We start from the raw sequence: 5390 nt of genomic DNA on the forward strand, positions 1-5390 counted from the left end.
AGAAAAGATTGAAGTTGTCAAGGACTTCATTCTTCTTGGATCAACTATCAACATTCGAGGAAGCAACAGTCAAGAGATCAGACGACATATTGCATTAGGCAAATCTGCTGCACATGAACGTTTTAAAGTGTTGAAGAGCAAAGATGTCACCTTGAGGACAAAGGTACGCCTGACCCAAGCCATGGTATTCTCAATAACCTCATATGGCTGCGAAAGCTGGACAGTGAGTAAGGAAGATTGTAGAAGAATTGATGCCTTTGAATTGTGGTGTTGGAGGAGAATACTAAAAGTGCCATGGGCTGCCAAAAGAACCAATAGATATGTTTTGGAAGAAGTGCAGCCAGAGTGCTCTGTGGAGGCCAAGATGGCTAAACTTCGTCTCTCATACTTTGGACATATTGTCAGGAGGGAACAGTTGCTGGAGAAGGATGTCATGCTGGGTAGATGGAGGGTCAGAGAAGAAGAGGAAGACCCCCAACGAGATGGATCATGGCGTCAAGTGTGGCAGCGGTAGTGAGGTTGTTTCATTCTGCTGTGCATGGGGTCACTATGAGTCCGTACCGACTCGATGGCACCTGACAACAACAATTCAAATACATCAAATTTTCTATAGCCTTCTTTATTCATTGTCCAACATTCACATGCATATGAGGCAACTGAAAATAATATGGCTTGAGTCAGATGCTCTTCAGTCCTCAAACATACATCTTTGCCTTTGAACACTTTAAAGAGGTCTTGTGCAGCAATTTAGCCTACTGCAATAAACCATTTATTTCTTGACTGCTGCTTCCATGAGTGTTGATTGTGGAGCTAAACACAATTGAAGTCTTTCACAACTTCAATCTTTTACCTGTTTATCCTGTTGTTATTTATTGGTCCATTGGTGAGGATTTTTGTATTCTTTATATTGAGATGCAACCCATACTGAAAGTTGTGCTCATTGATCTTCATCAGTATTTAATGTCCTATATGCTTTCAGCTAGATCTGTGTGGAAGAAGTACAGCCAGAGTGCTCCTTGGAGGCCAAGATGGCTAAACTTTATCTCTCATACTTTGGACATGTTGTCAGGAGGGAACAGTCGCTGGAGAAGGATGTCATGCTGGGTAAGATGGAGGGTCAGAGAAAAAGAGGAAGACCCCCAACGAGATGGATCGGCCAAGTGGCATCATTGATGGCGTCAAGTGTGGCAGCGTTAGTGAGGTTGTCCCAGGATCGGACATTGTTTCATTCTGCTATACATGGGTTCACTATGAGTTGGTTCAACTCGATGGCACCTGACAACAACAACAACATGCTTTCAGCAACCAGGTCTTATCATCTGCATATTGCAAGTTGTTAATGAGTCTTCCTCTAATCCTGGTGCCACATTCCTCTTCATATAATCCAATTTCTTGCATTATTTGCTCAGCATATAGATTAGTAAGTATGGTGAAAGAATAGCACACACCTTTCCTGATTTCAAACCATTCAGTATCCCCTTGTTCTGTCCGAATGATTGCCTCTTGGTCTACATACAGGTTCTTCATGAGCACAATTAAATGTTCTGGAATACTCATTCTCCACAGTGTTGTACATAGCTTGTCATCATCCACACAGCTGAAAACTTTGCATAGTCAATAAAGCACTAATAAGCAGCTTCTGGTACTCTCTGCTTTCAGCCAAGATTCATCTAATGTCAGCAATGATATCCCTTGTGAATTCAATTTGAACCTCTGTAAATTCCCTGTCAATGTACAGCAATGAACTCGCAGAATTTTTAAATTACCTACCATTTGTCTGTCAGTTTGTCTAACTGGTGGCTTATGTGTTGCTGTGATGCTGGAAGCTATGCCACAAGTATTTAAAATGCCAGCAATATCATCCATGGTGGGCAGGTTTCAGCTGACCTTGCAGGTTGAGACAGACTCAGAAGAGGAGAGGCAGACTACTTGCAAATGTTTAGTCACTGAATACCTTATAAATAGCAGTGAAACACTGTCAGATAGCACCAGAATATTGAATATTGAAGCATGATAAATAGCATCAGAATAGTGTCTGATATAGTGCTAGAAGATGAGCCCCTCATGTTGGAAGGCACTCAAAATACGACTGGGGAGAACTGCCTTCTCACAGTAGAGTTGACTGTGATAACACGAATGGAATAATGCTTTTGGGACCTTCATTTGCTGATGGGACACAACTCAAAATAAGGAGAAACTCTGCACATCTATTAATAATTATAGCATGGAATGTACAAAGTATGAATCTAGAACGTTGGAATTTGTCAAAAATGTAATGAAATGCATAAACATTGATATCCTAGACATTAGTGAAGTAAAATGGACTGGCATTGCCCATTTTGAATATGAAAAATCACTTGGTTTACTATGCTGGAATTGCCAAAGCGAAGAGGAGTGGTGCCGCATTCATCATCAAAAAGAACATTTCAAGATCTATCTTGAACTATAATGCTGTGTGTAGGATAATATTCAAACATCTACAAAAAAGACCAGAGTCCTGGTGTGGTGCTGTAGGACAAGCACTGGACTGCAAGGTCAGCAGTTCAAATTCACCAGTCACTCCTCAGAAAGCTTATACAGTGTTGTTATGAGTCAGAACTGGCTCAATGGCTCTTAACACCAACAATAACGATCAGGAAAACCAGTTAATACCACTATTATTCAAATTTAAGTACCAAGCATTAAAACCAGTGATAATGAAATTTTAAAACTGTACCAATTTCTTCAGTATGAAATTAATCAAACATGCAATCAAGATGTATTAATAATTAGAGGTGATTGGAATACAAAGGTTGGAAAGAAAGAAAAAGGATGAACAGTTGGAAAATATGGCCTTGGTGATAGAAATTATGCTGGATGTTGCATGGTAGAATTTTGCAAAACCAATGGCTTCTTCATTGCAAATAATTTTATGCAAGTTTATATTAAAATCATTCATTACAAACTGACTAATTGTGATATTATGTTAATAAGCTCTAGTAGCGCAGTGGATTATTAGTGGGGCTGCTAATTGCAAGGTTAGCAGTTTGAATGTATCAACCACTCTGAGGGAGAAAGATGAGGTTTTTTGCTCCCATAAAGATTTACAGTCTCGAAACCCCATACAGGACTGTGTTGCTGTGAGTTGGAACCAACTCAATGGCAGTTAGCAACAACAAAGCCTAGGCAGTTCTTAAAAGCCAGATGGCGAGACTTGTCACTCATACTTTAGTCCCTGTGGAAGGACATCATGCTTGGTAGAGTGGAGGATCAGCGAAACAGAAGAAGACTTCCAACAAGATGGATTAGCACAGTGGCATTAGCCAATGGCACCTACCAACAACTCCTCTCTAGGCTTATAGGCGTTTCTAGGCTTTCTTATATATTCTTTTGTCTGTTTGTTAGAACAACTCAGCAGAACAAAATTCCAGTTTCTTGTTGGACAACATTGTTTCACATATACATCAAACAGGCCAAAAAAAAAAAAAAAAAAAAAATCCCAAAACAGCAACTTCATAGGTAAAAACAAAAAGGAAAAGAAACCTTTTATCTTTGGTCTTTTTTAACCATCTCATACAAACCAGCTGCTTATAGTACAGCTAAGTACTAAATAGTACAAAAATAGTTACTGGAATGCCCTGAATAAGATTGTAATTTATTTTTTATTTTTTTAAAATTTATTGTTAATGAACATGGTCACACCACAAGTAAAGTCAGAATTAGGACAGAGAATGCTCCAAAGCCTGGTTTGGTCATTTGAGATCATTAAAAATGGCTGACCCTTAACAGTATGTACAAAAATATAAATGCAAATAAAAAATACAAACAAACTTTCCTTTTTAAAGTACTTCTAAGAAAAAAAAAAAAAGCAGGGCCTTAGAAGTTTGGGTTCTTTTTTCTCCCCTGTTGCAAATTCACGCTGTGGTTTTGGTTGGGTGGTGGTGAGCGTGTGTTATCTGCAGGGGGCACTGCCCAACGTGAACAGGTGGGACTCTACTCGAAGGTGACCATGTTTGGATTCTGAGATGGGAAGTGGAGGGTGAAAAGGTCACGTGGACTTTGTAAGTTTAACTCTTCTTTTTTTGCTGTCTAGTTTTACTTGATGGTCTTCTGCTTCTGGGTGTTAACATCCTCCTCATCATCATCTTCAGCTGCCTGTTTGCCCACAGCTGCCTCGGCCTTCTCATCTTCATCCCCATCTTCTTCCTCACCATCACCTTCTTCCTCTTCCTTCTCACCTTCTTTCTCTTTTTCATCTACCTTATTGTCAGTCACTTGTTCTCCATTTTCCTCATTAGCTTTCTCATTAGCGGGTGCATCTCTTCCATTCTCTGTTTCCTCTACAACTTCCTTCTTCTGCCTTTAAGTCCTTGGTGGTGATCTCAGAGCTGGTGTCCATAGCCATGTCTGACATGGCGAGGCACACTGGTGATCCGATATATAGGATGACAAAGACAGTGCAAGTTCCAGGACTCTGGTGAGAGCAGAATCCACAGTAAAAAAGGTGGAGCTATGCAAAGGTGACTGCTGCGAGGCTGGGAGCCAGGCCTGGGAACAATGCCAAGATGGCTTTTAGTGGGCTCCTTATATATTCTTAATTACATAATATCTCATATGATTAAAAATTTCCCCTTAAACTAGACTCTTTTTTTTTTTTTTTCCTCTTAAGGGAAAAGCAAACCAAAAATAGCTGCCATGAAATGGACACTGATTCATGTTGTCCCCTGTATGTCAGTCAGACTAGAACTGTGCTCCATAGGATTGTCATTGCTGATTTTTAGAAATAGATCCTCATGGCTTTCTTCTATGGCTCCTCTGGAAAGACTTGAAGTTCCAATTTTTCAGTTAGCTGCCAAGCCTATCAACCATCTGAACCACCCAAGGAAGACTAACAATTTATTAATTTTTTTTTAAAAATTGTGAACTGAGTGATAGTTTACATGGGAGAACATCCACTTTACACCATCGTTTCATTGCAATGATTACAATCTCCTCCGTGCATCATTCAACAGTATTTGCTTCCATTCCTCTGTTTTTCTTTTTTTGAGGGGGTGGGGAGATGTACACAAAACCCCTCAGGAATATATAATAATTTAAACAACAAAAGGACACATTCTGCAAGCCTGCCAGCACTTAGTCCTTCTTGTTCCAAGAGTCCAGAGTCCTCAGCTGCTCCTTCTCTCCATGTCCCTGTCTCTGCCTCTATCTCTGGTGTTTCCACTTCTCTGAGTTGTTGTTATTGTCAGGTGCCATCAAGTCGGAACCGACTCATAGCGACCCCATGCACAGCAGAACGAAACCATGTCCGATCCTGGGCCAACCTCACTACCGCCGCCACACTTGACACCATCAATGATGCCACCTGGCTGATCCATCTTGTTGGGGGTCTTCCTCTTTTTCTCTGACCCTCC

The 5390-nt window shown here is 40.4% G+C and overlaps 1 pseudogene; it reads right to left on the reverse strand.

Moving 5' to 3' along the window:
• Nucleotides 1–5390, reverse strand: part of LOC102831829 — a 28940-nt pseudogene that overhangs the window by 4647 nt on the left and 18903 nt on the right.

This window comes from Chrysochloris asiatica, unplaced genomic scaffold (genome assembly GCF_000296735.1).
Source record: "Chrysochloris asiatica unplaced genomic scaffold, ChrAsi1.0 scaffold00285, whole genome shotgun sequence".
Lineage (NCBI taxonomy): Eukaryota > Metazoa > Chordata > Mammalia > Afrosoricida > Chrysochloridae > Chrysochloris > Chrysochloris asiatica.